The sequence below is a fragment of the Heterocephalus glaber genome, unplaced genomic scaffold (genome assembly GCF_053883595.1).
Source record: "Heterocephalus glaber isolate CG9 unplaced genomic scaffold, H.glaber_assembly_v1.0 deba00001532, whole genome shotgun sequence".
NCBI classification, from domain to species: Eukaryota; Metazoa; Chordata; class Mammalia; order Rodentia; family Bathyergidae; genus Heterocephalus; species Heterocephalus glaber.
This window is the reverse complement of record NW_028258330.1, coordinates 11,025,165-11,047,833: the sequence shown is the minus strand read 5'-3', so window position 1 is coordinate 11,047,833 and position 22,669 is coordinate 11,025,165. Positions and strand designations below refer to the sequence as shown.

The following is a 22,669-nucleotide window of genomic DNA, read 5'->3' as shown; positions in this document are numbered from 1 at the left end:
CAAGTAATGAAGCTACAAGAAAGTCGTTGCATGGGCAGCTGGGGCTTAAGCCTATGGGGGAAGCCTGTGGATCCTGAGATGTCCTATCTGAGAGTTAAGGGAACTGGGTTTAAACAGCTACTCTCTTTGGATATGAGCTGCTCCTGGGAGGTTTTATTTGCCTAGCATGTTCACCTAGCCTGTGTGGTAAGCAGAACAGTCTTCTGCAACTATAGACTCTTTCACAAAGCTATGTTAAGTGATGTGCATGGAAATGGTGAATGCTTAGGATTGTGATATGACAGCATTCACTCTAGATGTAATTCTGAATTTCAAATATTTGTTTCTTTAACTAGTTACTAAAATTATTTTATGGAATATAAAACAGCATGTAAAATTAATTCTTTAAAATAGAGCTTATTGGTTAGATACCTAGATATCTGTAGGTAAGAGAATGGTAGGTAGGTTGCAAGAGGAAAACTCAAAGAGACAGTAGTCTAAGCTTCCTGAGGTTGTGGTTTCACAATTTTCTGAGAAGGATTTATCAGCACTTTCCAGATATCCCATATGCACAGTTTCATAAATCTGAGTTCAATGCATGCACAGCTCTAAGAAACAAACCCCAGGATGACTCAAACAGGCTCCAAGTTCACCCAATTGGCCTCATTGTTATAAATTTGTGTTGTGGTTTTGATCCTCTTTGCAGAGGATGGCAACCATACTTACTATGTCCAAGCCTGTTTAAGACCAGATGCTGTTCCTCCTGATAGAGAGTTAAAGTCTCACTGATGATTGGGTAAAGCCCCAATAAGTGCCACCCTTGACCACTAACCAGGTTCTAAAAATGTAAAAAGAAAACTAATCCAGATAGGGGTCAGCTGCCATTTCTGGCTCTGCCTACTCTTTTGGAGAATGTCTAATTCTTTTTTTTTTTTGGAGAGTGTCTATTCTTAATAATTTGCTTTGAGAGTGTACAATGCTTGCACACAATAAAGTTGTTTGCTAAACTTGCTAGTTGACTTGGGGAAGATCCTAAGAACTGAGACACCATACACAATGCAGATCATCAGCAGAGCTGGATCCAAAACTTTATTGACAGTGCTACAGTAATTCTTGTGGTTTTGAGCATATGTGTGTGCTCAGTACTCTCTCTTTCCCCATAGCTTTGGAAACAGCCCAGAGATACCTCTCAGGAATGCAAGGGCTCCTCAGAAAATAATTTGAATGCATATGATTTGAAATCTTAAGGACACTTCTAGTTCTAGCTTTCTAGTTGACATTTTTGCACCAAGATGCTTTCTGCCTTCTGCCTTCATCTGGTACCTTTGGTGCCTCCTTTCTTCTAAAAATAAAAAAAAAATGCTTAAAACTTCATAAAAATTTAATTGAATTTCAGTGGTTATAAGAGCAAAAAGAAAAAAAAGACTCAAGTGGATCAAAAATGTTAGAAAATAGGTAATTGTGTGGCTATTTAAATTTTACACTGACTATCCAGAGTTGGGTAACCATAGTAACACATCCAGAATGTCACCCCCAGTGTCAGAGCAGGCTGAAGAAAGATGCTCCTGTAGTGGGCAAGGGTTTCTGAATGAAAAGCTCTCCCAGTTAGGATTCACCACATAGTCTAGAAAGTAACAGTTTTAACCAAAGCTGTGAATCTACTCAATGAACATAGAGGTTTGTCTATATTTTTGGCAACTTCCTTGTGGAATCAGAAGTTGGTTTCTTTAGCAATAACATAAATGGAAGAATATTTTAGGAAAAGTCTTTGTAAATTTCACACTTTGGGGGTGGGTGGATGGGGGCAGAAGACCAAATGGGAACTGTGCGTGGAAGCTATGATTGCGCCTTTTCAAGCAGTACTCTAAGTTCTCTATACACTTCTGTGGGTTTGGGTTCTTTCATGTTGAGATTCCCGTAAAAGGGGCAGAAACCACATGGAGCCCTCGAGGCAGCAAAAGTCACTGGTACCTCCTCATTTTCCTCTGCCTAGCCTATGTGCTTGCTACGTATGGTATGGTGAAGTCTCATGGCTCCTAGCTGCTTCTATGTAGAGACCTGGCTGAGGCCTTACCCAGAAAGTGCCTGAGAACATCCAGGAAGTGACTGAGAACTTAGAACACAGGCTCCAAGCCAATGATCATACTGGGGTATGGAATCATGGCTCCTTGCCTCAATTTTGGAGCATAACTGTGGTGACTGTTGTGCTTCTCCATGGGATCAGCCTCAAGCCAGTTACCAACTGAGATGATTTCCTTGCTCCTTTTCTCCTTCTGTACTACCTGTTTCCTTTACTTCCTGAAAGATTTTTTCTAGGGGCTCTTCCTTAATACAACACTTATAAAATAATCTTTTCAGGACTGGACTCTTGGGAAATTATTAGGTTTACATCTACAATGTTCCCCAAAACTCTCATGTATACAGAGGTGGGGCTTTTGCAAAGTGATTAGATTATAGGGGCACTGTACTCATCAAGGGATTCATGCACTGATGAGTTCATAGGTGAATATGCTCTTAGGAGGAGGGGCTTGGTTGGGAGTGAGTCACTGGGGATATGACTTGAAAAGGTGTTTTATTGTCCTTCTCCTCCTCTCTTACTCTGCTTCCTGGCTGCCATAGGTTCCATAGCTGTCCTCCATCTTCTTCCACAGTGCCATTCCTACCTTGGAGCCAGATGACTTTGGATTGAACCACTGAAAACTTTGAGCTGAATAAACCTTTCTTCCTTTAAGTTGTTGGTGTCAAGTATTATCTTCCAATTATGACAGGAAAGTGACTAATACAGAACCTAGCCTAGAACAGACATCCAACAAATAGCCCTAGAATAGGCATGAACCCAGCTGCCTTCAAGCTATTGCCCACCACTGGGCAGTTGTGTCTTGACCTCTCAGGGACAAAATTACACAATGACAAAGTTCAACTATATTCTGAGTTTTTGAGTGTGTGTGATTTTTTTTGTTTGTTTTCTAATCTGAACCCACATCTTTGCCTGTTTTCTCCCTGCCTCTTGCAAGTTTCTCCTGAGATCACTCTCTCCTTCCCTGTTTATTGCAACTTTCTTCTGAGATCACTCCATTGATGCATCATCAGCAAACCCACCCCACATCAGGCTTTGCTTCTAGGGAACCTGATCTAAGATATGTGCTAATAGTTGGGGGAGGTGTCTTTTGTAGTTGTATGTGAGCTCCCTAAGTCTATGAGAGAATGATACACTTCCTTCCCCCTCCAAGAACATGAGTCTCCATTCATTGGATTCCCACAAGATTTCTGGTGAATGACAGCTCTTACATACGAATACTTGAAAGCTGTTGGAGAGATGATCTCAAAGGTTGAGTTTAGCTCAACTGTTTGGGGGAGGACTCTATTACTTACTGAATAATGGTGTTCCAAGGATGTTGGGACTGGAGAATGTATGACAATGGGCAAGATGATGAAGCAAACATGGTTAGCTGAAGCAGGCTTAGGCATCATTAGCAAATTCTCAGTCCATTTCTTTAACAGAAGGTATATTGATTGTATCTATTAACTTTTCAAAGTCCCGTTAGTCTATTTTTGATTTTGTTACCTGTGCTTTTGATATCATAAACCTGTCTTCCTTTGAGTTGTGTATATTGGGTGTTTTGTTACAACCATGACAGGAAAAAGACTAATATAAAACCTATTGTAAAACAGATTTTTCCCTGGAAAATTCAGACCTTTCAACCAGAGAGCAGACTATTGTTGCCTTGCCTAGATTTTCTTTTCTGAGATCTTGTATCCATCCTCCAGTTGTCCTTAGGAAATGGGCACTCTCTTATGTGGAGATACATGGGAGTTGATCCTCCAGTCTTCAAAACTCATGTACCCTAGGCCAGAGTAGCCATGGCCAAAGAATGCTGGTGAAATCTATAAGCCCACCTCCTTCCCTCCAGCTGAGACTCACTTTGGTGAAATTCACACCATAGCACTGCTCACAAGATCAGGCTGAGGATCTGCTTCCAGTTGAGACCACATTGCCGCTAGGCTCCTCTTCTGTTCTTTCCAACTTCTCTCCATTGTTAAACACCTTCTCCTGACCCTGCTCCCTGAACAAGAACTCTTGCTCCTTTGCAAAAAGAACCTTGAGGCTTTGCATCTACAGAAATTGACATGCCAATAATTCAGAAGGCTGAGGAGCATAAGAAGTGACATTTGACTGAGGATTGACTGCCAACTGTTAACAGTGGATCCACAGTTAATAATACAAGGCTCCTGATTTAGAAAAGTTTGTGATTCATTTCTTGTAAGGTTTTCCTAACATCTCTTCACTGTGTGAAAATAGAAAGGTTTCTAGTATTTTTTTATTTAATAAATTGAAGAACTGATTTCAGTTGTTTGTTTTTTCACTACTGCATTCTTGGTGTTCGCAAGAGGAATGCTCAAGTACTTGCAGAATGTAGTTGAACAAATATTCATGACATATCTCATTGGTGGATTTTTCTACTTCTTAGAGCATTTGGGATGCAATAAAGATATTAAAAGTGGCAGGCTTGAGGGATGAAATAGAAGATTAACCTACTTTTAGGTTTATTAACTTTGCTTCTGTAATCTTTTCACTGAAGTAGAACAAGTCTTATTAAATACTAATTATCTTCCCCATTCTTTTGCATTCTGATTGTTTTGTTCTTTGAAAGAATATGCTTCTTATAGAGAAGTTAACTGTTTTCAGACTTTTTTATTCAAATATCTATCATATCTGGACTCTAAGCCACAATATCTGCTGGACTGTACTTTACTGAATTTTAAATGCCACTTTAAAAGCTAGTTTTGACACTTATTCAAACCATCTGAGGTCTCTAATCCTCAGGGAAGTCTGTATGTGATGCTGAATGACTAAGATGGATACTACTAGCCTTTGGATAGTATGTGAACCAGGGTAGGATATTAGGGTCTTTGAGACTTTAAATAAGGTTGAATCTGGCAACATTTCTGCTGGTATATTCTTTTATTAAGGTCTGAGTGTTCACATTTCTTGACTGAGAGTAGAAAGAAAAGAATTTGAAAAAATTTTGCCATGTTACTATGCTAGAATATATTTATTTTCTTTTCCTTTTCACTGCCTCAATTATAACCCTTGACTAGTAGGGAAGTACAAAGCTGGGACTTATCTCACCTGCAAGATTGAAGCACCCAAAAACTCAGTAATTAAATAGTATTTTAATAGAGTTTTTATTGTAGCAAAAACATATAACATAAAATGTACCATCTTAGCTACTTTTAAGTGTTCATTTCAAAAGTGTTAGATATATTCATATTGTTTGGAAATAGATCTCCAGAAGTTTTTCACTTGAAAATTGCTTTTCAGAAACTCTTCTTTATCCCCTCTGCACAGCCCCTAGTAAGCAAAATTCTATTTGCCATTTCTATAAATTCAATGTGTTTATATACCTCGTAATAGTGGAAGCATATAGTGTTTGTCTTTTTGCAACAGGGTTATTTTGCAGAGACCTGTGTCCTCAAGAGTCATCCATGTTTCAACATAGAACAGAATTTCCTTCCTTTTCAAGGTCAAATAATATTTCATTTTTTGAATATATTGGAATTTATTCATTCATCAATTGATGGAAATTCCCTCTACTTCTTGACTATAGCATTTCTATGAACATGGATGTGCAACCATCTTTTTGAAACCATGGTTTAATTCTTTTGGATATATACCCAGAAGTGGGATTGCTAGATCATATGTTAATTCTATTTTTCATTTTTGAGAAGCTACCACATTTTTTTCCATAGCAGCTGCACCTCTTTACAGTCCCATCAACAGTGTACCATGTCTCCTTCCTTCCTTCCTTTCCTTCCTTCCTTCCTTCCTGTTTCTCTCTCTCTCTCCCTCCCTTTCTTTTCTTTCTTTCTTTCTTTCTTTCTTTCTTTCTTTCTTTCTTTCTTTCTTTCTCTCTCTCTCTCTTTCTTCTCTCCTCTCCTCTCCTCTCCTCTCCTCCTCTCTCTCTCTCTCTCTCCCTCTCTCTCTATCTTGCTATATAGCTCAGGCTGGCTTTGAACTCACTATGAAGCCCAGACTGGCCTTGAATTTGCAGCAATCTTCCTGGCTCAGCCTCCTGAGTATTGGGATTACAGGTGTGCACCACTATGCCTAGCTCAAAGTTTCCCATTTTACCACAACTTTGTCAACATTTGCTATTTTCTGGTCACTTTTCTCTTTGTTTTTAAATAGTAGCCATCCTAATGAGCAGGAATTGATATCAAACTAGTTTTTTGTATTCCTTTAATGATTTGCAATGTTCAGCATCTTTTCAAAATTTTCAGTCAATTATGTAACATCTTTGAAGAAATACTTTTCAAGTTCTTTATAGATTTTTTTAGTTCAGTTACTTGATTCTTTTGCTTGCCTAGTAAAAGTTCTTACTTAATCTCTATATCTCCCCTTATCAGATATATAACTTACCACTATTATTTTCATATTTTATATTTTTCCTTTTTACTATGTCAAATGCATCCTTTAATGCACAAAAATTTTAAGCTTGATATTGTCCCATTTATCTATTTGTGCTTTTGTTACCTATGCTTTTGATGTCATATCTAAAAAAAAATTATGTTCAGTAAACTTCCATGATTTCACCAATGTATTCTTCTAAGTGTTTTATAATTTTAGTTCTTAGTTCTTTAGTCCATTTAAACATTTTTGAATATGTTTTAAACGTCCAATTTCATTCTTTTTTATGTATATACCCAGTTGTCCTAACTGAAGAGTCTGTCCTTTTCCTATTAGGTAGACTTCACCCCTTTGTCAAAGAACATTTGCCTATATACACAAAATGTGCACACCCTGAGCTCTCTATTGTATGTTGACTTCATGTCACTACCACACTGTTTTAACCATTGTAAATTTATAATATGCTCTGAAGTCAGGAAGCATGCCTTTAGCTTTGGTCTTCATTTTACAAATTGTTTTGGGTATTTGAGATTCTTTGAAATTCCATATGAATTTTAGGATGAAATTTTCTATTTCTGCAAAAATGCTTAATAGGATTTTGATAGGGATGTATTGAATCTGTACATTGCTTTGGGTAATAGATTAGGCATCTTAACAGTAAGTCTTCCAATACATGAGTATATGATATAATTGTATTCTTTTTCTTTAAAATTTTTTTCAGCCATTTACTGTTTTCAGTGTACAAGTGTTTCGCTTCCCTGGTAAAATTTATTCCTAAATATTTCATTCTTCTGATACTATTATAAATGAAAAATTTTTAAAGTTCCTTTTTAGATTGCTCATTGTTGGTATATAAAAATGCAATTGATTACCATGCATTGGATTTATATTTGGTGACTTTACTGAATTCATTTGTTAGTCCTAAATGTGTGTAAGTAATCTTAAGAATTTTCTACACATAAGACCGTCATCTTCAAAAAGATAAATATTTTAGTTGTTTCTTTTTCATTTGAAGCCCTTTTATTTCATTTTCTTGCTTAGTTTCTCTGGATAGAGCTTCCAATACTATATTGAATAGAATTGGCAAGAGTGGCTATCTTTGCCTTGTTCCTAATTTTAGGAAAAAAACTTTCAGTCCCATAATCAAGTATAATGCTAGCTGAGGGTTTTCATAAATAGCTTTATTATGTTGAGATAGTTTCTTTCTATCCATAGTTTGTCAAGTGTTTTATAATGAGAGTGTTGAATTAGGTCAAATGTTTTTCACTCATCAATTGAGTTAATTGCATGCTTTTTCTATCCTCATTCTCTTAAGATGGCATATTATCTTCATTGATTTCCATATGTTTAAACCAGCCCTGAATTTCATGTATAAGTATGGACAACCCTTTCACTGTGCTATTGAATTTAGTTTGTATTTGCATCAATATCCATCAGGGATGGTCAATAGTTTTCATTTCTTGTAGTGTCTTTGTCTGGATTTGGCATGAGATTTACACTAGTCTCATATAATGAGTTTTTGAAGTGTTGTCTGTTATTCAATTTTTGGAAAATGTTCCCTAAGATTTGTGCTAGATATCCCCTTAATGTTTGGTAGAATTCTCACCAAAGCCATCTGGTCTTGAACTTTTCTTTGTTGGGGGGTTTTAAATTATTGTTCCAGTTGTCTTACTAATTATAGATCTATTTATTTTTTCTATTTCTTCATGTTTCAGTCTTGTTATATATTATGTTTCTAGGAATTTGTCCATTTTTTGCAAGTTATTCCATTTGCTGGTATACACTTATTCATAGTATTCTCTTATAGTCCTTTTTACTTCTGTTAAGATTGTTATATAGTCTAACATGTAGAATGGCTGTATATGTACTTGGGAAGAGCATGCATTCTTCTACTGTTGAGTGAGGCTATATATCTGTTATCTCCAATTAGTGTTGTCAAATACATTATTTCCTTATTGATCTTTTTTACCTCAATGTTCTATTACTGAACATGAGGTATCGAAATTTCTTAATATTTTTGTGGTGCTGTCCATTTCTACCTTTATTTCTGTTAAAGATTGCTTCATATAGTTTGGAATTGTGAGGTATGGTACGTGAATATTTATAATTGTTATCTATTGATAAATTTACCTTTTTACCATTATAAAATGTCCTTTATTGTCTCTTGCAACAGTTTTTATGTAAAATCTATCTTGTCTGACACTAATTTGGCCTTTTCCCCTCTTTATGTTCATTTTTTTTTTCAATTTATGTTCATTTTTATGGAATGTCTTTTTCTATCCTTTCTCTTTCATCCTATGTATTTATTCCCTTAAGTCTAAAGTAAACCTTTAATAGACAGCATATAATTGAATCTTACTTTTAGAAATTTATTCTATCAATCTATGTCTTTTGATTGGAAAGTTTGATCTATTTTCATTTAAAATATTTACTTAAAGGGAAGTACTATTATAACTTTATGGTTTCTTGCATATCTTGTAGTTTTATTCCTTTTCCTTTCCTCACTTAATGTCTTCATTTCATTTTGCCTGTGTTTGTTTTTTTGTAGCTTTGACTCCCTTCCCATCTCAATTTGTGCATACTGTGTAGATATTTTCTTTGTGGTTACCATTACAGTTATATAAAATACCTTAAAGTTGTAGCACTCTATTTTAAACTGATAATGAAGTAATTTCAAGTGCACGCAACCCTGCTACTCTCTTACAGCCCCACCCCACCTTATAGTATTGGTGTCTTAAATTATGCTTTTATATAGCTATTAAAATTATTGTTGTCATATAAGTTATATGCATTAAATTTTAAGTACAGATCACTATATTTGGCTACATATTTACCTTTACTAAAGAATTTTATATTTTAATATTATTTTGTGTTCCTACCTACTTTTCTTTCAACTTGAAGAACTTCCTTTAGCATTTCTTTAAGAACAGGTATAGTAGTAATGAACTTTCTCTGCTAAAAGTCTTACTTTTTCTATCATGTTTACAGGATAGTTTCATTTGATCCAATATTCTTGGTAGACAGTTTTCTTTATTTCCTTTCAGAACTTTAAATATACCATCCCAGCCCTTTTGGCTTACAAAGTTTCTGCTAAGTAATCTGTTAGTGATGGTATGGAAACCATCTTATGTGTTTCAAGTATCTTTTCCCTCACTGAATTTAAGATTATTTTTCTGTTTTACATTTTAGACAAGGTGCTTACAATGTGCCTTAGTGTAGTTCTTTTGGATTTATTCCACATAGAGTCTTTTGAGCTTCTTCAAATTGTATGCCTATTTCTTTTCTCCAATTTGGGAAACTTACAAGCATTGTTTCTTCAAATAAACTCCCTGCCCTTTCCTTGTCTTCTCTTTTTTGGGTTTCTCATAATGCATATATTAGTCTGTTTCACAGAGTCCATAAGTCTTTTTGTGCTTTTCATTCTACCATCTCAGTAATTTCAAAAGAATTACATGTAATGTCCATGATTCTTTTCTTCATACTAATCAAGTCTACTTTTGGTTCTTTTCTCAGATTCTGTCTTTTTCTTAGGATTCTTATTTGTTCATGTGTCATTTTTGTGACTTCATTTACTTGTATGTCTTCTCATTCAGGTCCACTGAGAATTTTTATGACAGATGTTTTAAATGTTTTAGCAAGCTACTCATAAATTGCATTTCCTTAAAATGCCTTTATCTAGCTTTAAAAAAAATAAGTCTTATTTCCTTATATACACTATAGTTTGTTGGGATTTCAACATTTGAAAGATCATTAACTTCTTATAGTTTTTAGACATTGTCTTCCTGTAGGAAGAAGGACACCAATCAGTTTGGCTATAGATTCTCAAATCCTTCAAACATTTTCTGACTTTTGCACCCCAGTCTTTGGAACTGTAGCTTTAGCATCCTGCTATATTATGCTTTTAGTTGCTCACAGATTGTTGTGCCCAGAGCATCAATGATGTGATCAAGCCAGGTAGAACCTAGTCTTTCAGGTTGCCCTCAGACAAGCCAGAAGTTGGACACCATCAACTATTTTGTTTGTGTCTTGAGGGAGGAAACTGATAAGGGTTTCCTCCCAGTTACTCCATGGTATACTGCACAGTTTGGACATGCCAAATCCTGTGAATGTTTCCATCTCTTTCTTTGGAATTCTATGTTGGTTTGTGTGCTATAACTTCATACTTTACTCCTGAGTTCTTGGAGGTATTCTAATACATCATTGTTATTGCTTGCAGTCTCTGTAGGGGAAGGAAGTCTCTTAGCCTCCTACTCTACCATCTTATTGATTTCTGGATCTTCTTTCATCCAATATTTTAGAAATTAAAATCAATGCCAAAATAATTGGTAAAATTTCAAGATTTTAAATAAAGTCTAAACAAAAGTGTTTATTTTATTTTTAAGGTAAAGTTCTTGGAGACAACTGACTTATTATAGGAAATGAGTGTTCAATACAAGGTAGAAAATTTATGTGTGGTAAGTAATTTATCACTAGGTGAGGTTCACAGGTTAGGATAGTTGCAAACACTACAAGAGATGCATTTTAATCACTATATATACTGGAAATTGGTGGAAAGCCAAGGAATGTATAAAATATTATATGTTTACTGAAATGCACAAGGTATATTTGTCTTAATACTTTCAGATAACTTATAGTCCATAGTTAAGTAAGAATGAAGGACAATATCAGATAAAAAAGTCAAGAGACCCAAAGTATGCATTATGCAATGCATTAAAAATAATGGAGGTATTTTTGTCTTTGTACTCTTCTACTCAAAAGTAGAAATGTACATTTTAAAATAAAAACATTTCTTATCCATTTCAAAAAAAAAATCTTCCATTTTGTAAGTTAGTTTGGAGACAGGCAATGGCTGAAGATCTAAAGAGCAAAATTTCAAGTCTTGTTGAAACTGTGTCTTTATATTGTCCCCAGTTGGGTAGATACAGTTGAGATTTTTGTACCCAAATGTCCTCCCCATAGGACTTTAGGCCTTTTCTTTCTGGCTCAGATTTCTGAGTGCACCTGCTTAGCTTCATTTTTACCCAAATGTGCTCTCAGAAAGACTTCAGCTTGGTGAGAATGTAAGCCTTCTTTAGTGAGAATGTTGCTCTTCCATGCCTGGGGCCTTGCATTTAAATGTAATTTTGATGCAAGAGTAAGAGAATAACAGCTTGTTTCCCTGTCAAAGGGAGTTCAGGCCTCACAGAGGAGGAGGCTATGATGGCTAAGTGGGGAGAGCAGTTGAGAGGTGACACACTATCCATTCTGCTTCCACAAAGGGTGCTGTGTTAGTTACTTTTCTCTTATTGCTGAGACAAAATACCCAACACCTAAAGTTAGAGGGGAAGGGGTTTATTTGGCTTACAGTCTGTAGAGGTTTCAGTCCATAATGAGCTGGCTCCAAGGCAGGGATGCCTAACAGCCATGGCAGAGCAGAAACAACATGGTGCACACAAGGCAGCAAAGGCAACAAGAGAGTTAACAGTGTCTCTCTGCCCCTCTTATCTTATTCAGACTACTTAGGGCAGGTAGCACTCACACCCTTAATCCTAGTGCCCTTGAGCCTAGCATTGCATCATGAATCAATTCCAGCTTCACACATTCTAGATCAATCCTAGGATCACATAAGGCTTTGGGGGGACATCTAGACCCAAACCATAATAGCTGTCCTTGGTAGTATTGATCATCTAGAAAGGATTAGCAAGATGAGATAAAATATGACACTGAGATATTTCATCAGTTAACTTGAAGCTTCTTTATAGCAAGGGAATTTGATAATCCTGTGTCATTTTTGAAGTTTGTGTTCAAACAGTCTGACAAAACTGAACAGGTATTTCCCAAGAATCCCTGAATAGTTCAGTAGAAATGGAGGCAGCAAAACTGATAGCCTCTTAGATAGAGTGAATGGTTCTACCTGGAGTAAAGCAAATGTTTATGAACATGCTTTTTATAAAATTATTCCTTTATTCAACATGTAATTATTGAGATTGTTATGTGTGCCAGGTATTGCTTCCGGTATTGGACCACAGAAGATAACTAAACAGATAAAGATACTTGTCCTTTTGTAGCTTGTATTCCAAGGGTAAATAATTGAATAAAGAGACAGAGGCAATTGACAAGGTAAATAAGTCTCCTTTCTTATATGAAAAGTGCTGAGAAAAAGTAGGGCACAAGGAGTTATTGGTGCTGTGGTAGGGAGTGGGTGAGAACTAGGTTGCAATTTTAAATGGGAGATGTCTAGCTTAGCATATAAGAACTCTTTATCTCCTGCAAAAAATCTTTTAAAGGATCAGGGAATAAATATTTTAAGTTTTGTGAGTCATATACAGTATCTGTTGCATATTTTTCTTGTTTGGTTGTTTCTATAAGCTTTCAGAATATAAAAAAAAACATTTATAGCTTCTGGGGTGTATGAACTGAGAGCATACTGGAGTTTGCCCACAGGCAGTAATTTGCCAACCTGTGCCTCAAAGCATATAGAACCTAGAAGTTTACTTTCAAGACATATTCATCCTGTGTGGAGAGAGGACAATACAATATCCCGAGGGCCATATATATCTCATTGCTTTCTTTCTCTCTCAGAGGCTAGAGATATAGCTCAAATGACAGAGTTCTTGACTAGCATGTGTGAAGCCTTGGCTTTAATCCCCAGTACTGCAAAAGGAATTCATTAAAAAATTACTAGACTAAAGATAATTGATATTTTTAAAAAGAATAAATCTTAAGTATCCTTAATTTATTTTCACTAATATTGATGAGGTGATTATGGATGACCAATTTCTCTATGAAACCCAAATAGAGTGTTGAGAACCACGGTGAGCCCAAATGACTCCATGACCTGCATTTAGCACAATATCGAGGGCTCCTCCAGGCCTCTAGAATTTAAGACCTGCTGAGATACCTTTCTCTACCCTGTATTCCATCACAGCCCACCTAATTGTACCACTTTGCATAAAATTCCAGCAAAGGCAAAGATTGTCTTCTGATTCCTTCTATCTTCTCTTCTCTCCGATTTCTTTTTTCTTGTCTCTTCCTTCCCTGAAGCAAAGGGGGAACTGGGTGCGTTTTGCCATAGAAGAAGGGAAAATAATCTTATGTTCTAGATTTTTGCTAAATATCCTGTGATTGGAATAAATATCTGAAGAAATGAGAATCTCATGAGTGATTCTATATATCTTGAATAATTTTTAACTTAGCAATGTAATATCTGTTATGCTAAAGAAATTAGTTTCAACAATAAAAACTCATTTTTATATTAGTACACTAGCATTCCTCCACTGCCCAAGGCAGTGTCAGACATGGATCTGACCCTCTGGAAAGGCTGGTTGAACAGACAAAGGAAAGCATGTAAGGAAGAACACAGAAATACACAAGGGTCACAAATGGCTTCCCTTAATATGCATGTCATGGAGAAAACAGCTTTAGAAGTATGATCTTGGTATAAATTGTAGGGAACAAAAAACAACCTTCTAAAAAGAAGGATCTTAGTGTGCTAGAGTTTTAAAAGCTGTTTTATCTGTGTGTATCAGTTGGAAATCTTGCTTAGCTGGCTATTGACTTCCTAATAATGATGATTAAGTAACACAAGATGTAAAAATGACCTCATAATCATCAAAGAAAATTAGATTCTGTTTAACACTGAACCCATGTTAGATATATTTCCTAATTATTGAAAATCACCGAGTCTCTATTAGTCAAGCAACTTGAATTAACTAGAAGAGTTTGTTCCTTGGAATAGCAGAGTAACACTGGATTTACTGTGATGTGCTTGTTCAAAGCCAGCATGTCTGTAAAAATGTCTAGGAGGAAGCAGGAGGCAATTATATTTTAACTAAGCCTAGGCTGGCATAAAAGCCCATTGTCAATTGAATTAAAACATAATAAACAAAAAACAAAAATAAAACAAAATTTCCCAAAACACAAAAACCAACCAGTCAGGTAACTCCTCCGTAGTTTTCAGAACTTTTCATATCCAGTGCAAGCTATGAAAGTGCATATAACAAACACTCAGTGATCTGCTCCTATGTATCTCCTACATTGGCTTTCATTTCTTCCTCTGGTGAGTTAGCAGAGCACTGTGCAAAGAGCTTCACCTGGGAAGAGTTCAGATCAGAAAGAGAGAATGAACAGATTGACATTGCTCCAGGCTGGCCAGAAATAACCAGATGAAACATCTAACTCATCGGGTGGCAAGCCAATCAATATCTTTTTAGTTCAAAGTCCTAAAAATTAGAATACAGAAGTTGTGTTGTGGAAGACGGACCAGCTGGAGATATACAAACAGCAGGTATCTGGTATAAATGGCCATGGTAATTTGCTCATTTTTTAAAACGTTTGTCCCACAATTGCAGCATATGCCTCATAAGTCTTTGGAATGATATGGCATAGTGTATCATGGTGTGTGGAAGGAATAACTAATGACTCAAATCACTGTGGCAGGATTCTTTTAAGTGGGGTAAAGAGAACACTTGAGATCCAATAATGAGTTTCAAGCCCAATGCACTTGGGGTGGAGGAAGTTAATAAGCATGGGGAGGCAGACATTAGTAAAAGAAGCTCCTTTTAATAAGAACAGCAGAGAAAGCTTCCACTTAGGAAATCCAGAGTGAGAAAAGGGAAACAAGGGGACAGAGAAGAAAATAGAATAGAACAGCCTATCTTCCTCTCAAAAGAAGGATAAAAGAGTTTTTCAAAAGAAGTCCACTCTTTATTTTTTCTCTAGCAAATAAAGAGCTTGGAAATCTTCCATCCTAACAGGTAAAAAGCTGAAAACTAAAAATCATTTCTTCTTAGGTCTATCAGACATAAAGTCACAGGTCAAATAAACTGCCCTAAAAACTGGACAGGTAGATATAAAAAAATCACAACTTAACTGAACAGAAATCCACAAACAGAAATCTCCATAGGAGCCAGTTTTAGTGACAAAAAAATAATAATTGATGAATTGCTGTAGACTTAACATGGACAAGTCTGAGAGACAAAAACTCTGGGGGAACCCAGTCTTAGGGGACTCCATACTTTTGTGTTTTATGTTCAGGGATTCTCACAGGGAAGACCAGAGGAAAATCTCCTCATACTTTCTGCAGGAAAGGGAGAAGGATGTAGGCATTCTTAAATATGCCTGAGCATTCTGTTCTTAGCAAGTCCTTCCCTGGAGATAGCTATTTTGCCAGAGCCCTCATTTGATGGAGACATCCTGGATAGCATTGAGCATAATGGTTGCCCGCACTGGGGAATGAGGGACCTAACCCACATCAAAATGTGTCCCAGAGAAAACAAAACTTTTGTGTTTTAAGTCAGTGATTTTCAGAGTTAATGTTTTATTGTCATTGCAGTGTAACTAAGCAGTACCTAGGCTAATATATGAGAGAATTCTAATTTTTTGGCAGTGACAGTCTGGATTTTTGTTTTAGGAAGTACTGTGAAGCTAAAAACAAACCCAAAGGAGAGGAGAAAGGAGTGATCAGTGAGCCTGTCTACCATGCTCAAAAGGCAGTGTGACTTCTTTGTATTTGCCAACTGTGAGACCCAACCTAATGATGGCCAAAAGTATTTTTTGTCTCTCTTAATTAGTTTTGGTTTGAAATCTACTTTGTCTGCAAATAAGATTGCTACACCTGCTTTCTTCTGGGTTCCTGTGGCGTGGAGAACTGTTTTCCATCCTTTTACTTTCAGTCTATGAGTTTCTTTTTGAGTTAGGTGTGTTTCTTGTATACAGCATATTGTTGCATTTTCCTTTTTAATCCATTCTGCCAGTCTATTTCTTTTGATTGGTGAATTGAGGCCATTAACATTGATGATTATAATTGATAGATATTGATTTATCCTTTTCACGGTGTTTTACTTTTGTTCGCTCTTTTATTTCTTATGTTTCCCCCTTTCCCTTTAGTGTCTTACCTTGCTTGGTGGTTTCCCTCTGTTGGGCCTCATGGAGTTGTGGCCTTCATTTCTTTTTTCCAGGATATTGTTCAGAATTGCTTGTAGTGCTGGTTTGGTGTTCATGAAATTTCTCAGGTGTTCTTTGTTGTGGAAGTATCTAATTTCCCCATCGATTTTGAAAGATAATTTTGCAAGACACAACAGTCTAGGTTGGAAGTTATTTTCTTTTAGGGCTTGAAATACTTCACTCCAGGCTCTCCTTGATTTGAGGGTTTTTGTTGAGAAGTCTGCCATGATTCTGATGGGCTTTCCATTATAGGTGATTTGTTTCTTTTCTCTAACAGCTTGTAGGATTTTGTTTTTCTGTTGGGTTTCTGGGATCTTGACTATTATATGTCTAGATGTAGATATTTTTTTGAACATGGCTAGTTGGAGTTCTATATGCCTCACTTATCTGCATGTCCAATACTCTACCTCTGTCCGAGAAGTTTTCTACTATTACTTCTGTGAACAATTTTTTTATGTCATTTGTGCTTTCTCCTGTTTTTTCATAGACTCCTATCAGACTTATGTTATTCTTCTTTGCATCATCTAGCAGTTGTTGGATTGATTTCTCTTGGTCCCTTACTATTTTTAAGAAATCTCTATTTTCAATCAGCCTGCTGCAGACAGGCAGTTCTGCGCACGCCCTACCGAGGTCCCAAGTCACACAGAACACACTGAATCAGCCCGCTGCAGACAGGCAGGTCTGCGGACACCCTACCGAGGTCCTGAGTCACATGGAACATGCCAAATAAGCCCGTGCCCCGGCAACAATCCACTGGACCCCCACGCCTGCTCCTCTGTACAGCTACCTGGTTCTACACTACAAAGACGCAGAGGACACCGGATCACCAGACCACAGTACCGAGTCTCGCTGCTCCTGACCCAGAGGTAGGGCCTTCTGAGCCGCCGTCCCACTGCTCCTGCTTGAGAGGAAGGGGCTTCCTGGCCACCATCCCTCCCGCTGCTCCCAGCCCAGAGGATAGGGCTTTTGGGCCACCATCTGTCCCCTTGCTCCTGGCCCAGAGGAAGGGGGTTCCAGGCCACCATCCCTCCCACCACTCCTGGCCCAGAGGTAGGGGCTTCTGAGCCACCGTCCCACTGCTCCTGGTCCAGAGGAAGGGGCTTCCTGGCCACCATCCCTCTGGCTGCTCCCAGCCCACATGAAAGGGCTTTTGGGCCACCATCCCTACCACTGCTCTTGGCCCCTGTCCCACCTCTCCCAGCTCAGAGGAGGTAATCCTTGCAGGCACCAACAGCTCCCCCCCAGTTGAAATGAGAAAACACATAAATAAGTCTCAAAACCAGACTTCCAGATCACCTACAGCAACCACAAAGGGAAATGACATGGAACACTCTGATACTCAAGCACGTGGACCCACTGAACTGGCAACAAAAGGGGATCTGGAAAAAATGAAATCAGAAATAATTTCTCAGATAACAGGAGAAATTGTGCCCCTAGTGCAAGACATGATTAATAAATCTAGAAAGGAGCTCAGGAACATGATGGAATCCCAACATAGGAAACAAATGGAATCCATAAAATGGATGCAAATAGATTTCCAGGAGATGAAAAACTCCACTGAAAGTCTACACAGCAGAATGAACCAATGTGAAGACAGAATTTCAGATATAGACTACACAGCAGAATGAACCAATGTGAAGACAGAATTTCAGATATAGAAGACGAAATTGCAATTAATGACCAGGAAAAGAAAAATTGCTTCAAAACTATAAGGAAACATGAGAAATCAATCCAGCAGCTGCTAGACGATGCAAAGAAGAATAACATAAGACTGATTTGAGTCAATGTAGAAACAGGAGAGAGTGCAGGTGACATAAAAAAATCTCTCCACAGAAATAATGGCAGAAAATTTCCCAAGCAGGGGAAAAGAGCTTGACATACAGATAAGTGAGGCAAATAGGACTCCAAATAGCCTTGATCAAAAAAAATCTACACATAGGCATATAATTGGTAACATTCCAGAAACTCAACAGAAGAACAAAGTTCTACAAGCAGGTAGAGAAAAGAAACAATCACATACAAAGGAAAGCCCATCAGAATCACAGCAGACTTCACAACACAAACCATCAAGGCAAGAAGAGCTTGGAGTGACATATTCCAAGCCCTAAAAGAAAACAGCCTCCAACCCAGATTGATGTACCCTGCAAAACTATCTGTCAAAATTGATGGAGAAAGAAGATACTTTCATGACAAAGAGCACCTTAGGAACTTTGTGAATTCCAAACCAACACTCCAAAGAATTTTATGCAATATCCTAGGAACAGACATTGAGGATCACAACCCCAGGAAGCAAAGCAGAATGAAACCCATCTGGCATGACAAGAAATTCAATGGAAAGGGGGAGAACCCAACGAAAAGAAAAACTCATGGCAATGACAAGGCAATACATTTCAGTTATAACCATCAATGTTAATGGTCTCAATTCACCAATCGAAAGAAATAGGCTGGCAGAATGGGTCAAGAAGCAAAATCCACCAATATGCTGCATACAAGAAACCCACTTAATTCAAAAGGAAACTCATAGACTGAAAGTTAAAAGGGTGGAAAACAATACTCCATGAGACAGGAACCTGAATAAAAACAGGAGGAGCTATCCTCTTGGAAGATCAAGTAGATTTCAAACCAACACTGATTAAGAGAGATGAAGAAGGACACTACATCCTTGTAAAGGAAGAATCCAAGAGGAAGAGATGACAATCATAAATATCTATGCACCAAACACTAGTGCACCCAACTATATAAAACAAATACTAACAGACATAAAAAGTCATATATGCACTAATACAATTGTAGTGCGGGACCTCAACACCCTACTGTCACAAATAGATAGATCAACTAGACAAAAAATAAGTAATGAAATACTAGAACTCAATCGAACTCTTGAACGAATGAACTTAACAGATGTTTCCAGAGTCCTCCAACACACAAAATCAGAATACACATTCTTCTCAGCTGCACAAGGGTCATTCTCCAAAATAGACCACATACTCACACATAGAACATGTTTAAGTAAGTCCATAGGAATTGAAGTTATCCCTTGTATATTATCAGACCATAGTGCAATGTAATTGGAGATCCATAGCAAAAGGAACTGAAAAAATTTCATAAACACATGGAAATTGAACAACGCACTTCTAAATAACCAATGGGTCACAGAGGAAATTAAAGAAGAAATCAGACAGTTCCTTCAATTAAATGACAATGACAATGCAACATATCGGAATCTATAGGACACAATGAAAGCAGTCTTATGAGGGAAATTCATAGCAGTGAATATACATATTACAAAAACAGAATGAGCCCAATTAAACAACCTGATTCTGAACCTCAAGCTTCTAGAAAAAGAAGAACAGGACAACCCCAGAGCTCATACAAGGAAGGAAATTATAAAGATCAGATGAGAAATCAATGCAATGGAGACTAAGAGAATGATACAAAAAATCAATGAAGCCAAGAGTTGGTTCTTCCAAAGAATCAACAAAATTGACAAAGCCGTAGCCAACCTTGTCAGAAAAAGGAAAGAAAAGGCCCAAATCCATGCAATTAAGAATGAAAAGGGTGAAATTACAACAGACCCAGCAGAAATCCAGAGGATCATCAATACCTACTTCCAGAACCTATACGCCAGTAAGATGAACAACACAGAATAAATGGACAGATTCCTAGATACATATGAATTACCAAAGTTGAACGAAGAAGACCTAAAATTTCTGAACAACCCAATATCAACCAATGAAATTGAAAATGTAATTAAAAACTTATCAACTAAGAAAAGCCCGGGCCCTGATGGCTTCACTGCTGAATTCTATAAGACATTTAGAGAGGAACTGCTGCCACTACTGTTTGTACTCTTCAATGAAATTGAAAGGGAAGCAATACTCCCAAATTCATTCTTGGAAGCAAGCATCACCTTGAGCCCCAAAGCAGAGAAAGACCCAACCAAAAAGGAGAACTATAGGCCAATCTCACTAATGAACATAGATGCAAAAATCCTTAATAAGATAATGGCAAACAGAATGCAGAAGATTATAAAGAAGATCATACACCCTGATCAAGTGGGATTCACCCCAGGGATGCAGTGATGGTTCAATATATGCAAATCAATCAATGTAATATCCTATATCAATAGAGCCAAGGACAAAAACCATATGATTATCTCCATAGACACAGAAAAAGCATTTGACAAAATCCAAACATGCATTTATGATAAAAACCCTCCAAAAATTGGAATAGATGGTCTCTATCTCAAACTGATAGAAGCCATCTATGAAAAACCAACAGCCAATATCATACTATATGGTCAAAAACTGAAATCCTTCACACTAAAATCAGGAACAAGACAAGGATGTCCACTATCACCACTCCTGTTCAATATAGTTCTGGAAACATTAGCCATGGCAATTAGACAAGAGAAAGAAATAAAAGGAATAAAGATAGGAAAGTAAGAAGTTAAACTGTCATTATTTGCAGATGACATGATACTCTATATAGAAAACCCCAAGAACTCCACCAAAAGTCTTCTAGACTTAAAAACCAAATTCAGTCAAGTAGCTGGTTACAAGGTCAACACACAAAAATCAATAGCTTTCCTCTACACCAATGACAGACTCACTGAGAGAGAAATAGGGCTAATAACTCCTTTAACAATAGCATCCAAAAACTGAAATACCTAGGAATCAACCTAATGAAAGAAATCAAAGACCTATTCTCTGAAAACTATGGCACTCTGAAAAGAGAGATTGAAGATGATATCAGAAAATGGACAGACATCCCCTGCTCCTGGGTAGGAAGGATTAATATAATGAAAATGGCCATACTTCCAAAACTGCTATATAGATTTAATGCAATTCCAATTGAGATCCCAGCAGCATACTTCATAGACCCTGAGAAAACAATCCAAAAATTCATTTGGAACAAGAAGAGACCCAGAATAGCAAAAGCAATTCTAGGTAACAGAGACATGGCAGGGAGTATCACAATCCCCAACCTACAACTACACTGCAAAGCTACTGTGATAAAAACGGCATGGTACTGGCAAAGAAACAGACCTGAGGACCAGTGGAACAGATTAGAAGATGCAGAAACAACGCCAGACATACTCAGCCATCGCATCTTCGATAAAGGAGCCAAACACCCTCACTAGTGGAAATGGTGCTCCCTGGAGGAAGTGGTGCTCACTGGATGAAACACCCTCACTGGAGCCTCTTTAATAAATGGTGCTGGAAAAATTGGGCTTCAACTTGCCAAAGATTAAAACCAGACCTATATCTCTCACCATGCACTAAACTAAAATCAAAATGGACTAAAGATCTAAATATTAAAATAGAAACTCTGAACCAGTTGGAACAGAGGTTAGGTAGAACCCTTGAAGACATCCATGTAGGAAAAGATTTTATGAACAAAACCTCAGTTGCCTGTGAACTAGCACAAACAATCAACAAGTGGGATCTCTTCTTATTAAAAGGTTTCTGCACAGCAAGAGAAACCACCAGCAGTGTGAAGAGACAACCCACAATGTGGGAAAAAATCTTCACCTGGTCTTCCTCAGACAAAGGTCTACTATCTGGAATCTATAAAGAACTTAAAAAGATCAGACCTCCCAAATTTAAAGACCCAATCCAAAAATGGGCATCTGAAATGAACAGACATTTCTCAGACAAAGAAGTAGAAATAGCAAATAAATACATGAAAACATGTTCAACATCACTGGTCATTCGAGAGATGCAAATGAAAACAATGCTGAGATTCCACCTCACTCCAGAAAGAATGGCTCCTCTCATGAGATCAACCAATAAGAAATGCTGGCCGGGCTGTGGGGAAAGAGGAACCCTGCTCCACTACTGGTGTGAATGTAGACTGGTGCAACCACTGTGGAAATCAGTATGGAGATACCTCAAAGAACTAGGACTGGAAGTCCCATTTGACCCCGCTATTCCACTGCTGGGGATCTTCCCCAAAGAATTAAAAGAATCATACCACAGTGATATATGTGTGCCCATGTTCATAGCAGCACAGTTTGTGATAGCTAAAACTTGGAAACAGTCCAAATGCCCATCAACTGGAGACTGGATAAAGAAAATGTGGGTTTTTAAATAAAATGGAGTACTACTCAGCCATAAAAAATGAGAAATTAGAGACATTTATAGCTAAGTGGATGCACATTGAGGTGATACTCTTAAGTGAAATAAATAGGACACACATGTATAAATACTGAATAGTTTCTCTGGTGTGAGAAATTGAAAGTGTAAATAAGGACTAAATGTATAATAGGTAATGTGATATAGGAAGAAAAGGAGCAAAGGGGAAGGAAGTGGGAGGGCTAGGGGTAAGGATAGAAGGGAATGGGATTAATATGAG

General features: G+C 37.3%; 1 long non-coding RNA gene across 2 annotated transcripts in view; it reads left to right on the top strand.

Moving 5' to 3' along the window:
* Positions 1-22,669, top strand: part of LOC110348284 (uncharacterized) — a 210,387-nt gene that overhangs the window by 63,511 nt on the left and 124,207 nt on the right. The window lies entirely within an intron of this gene.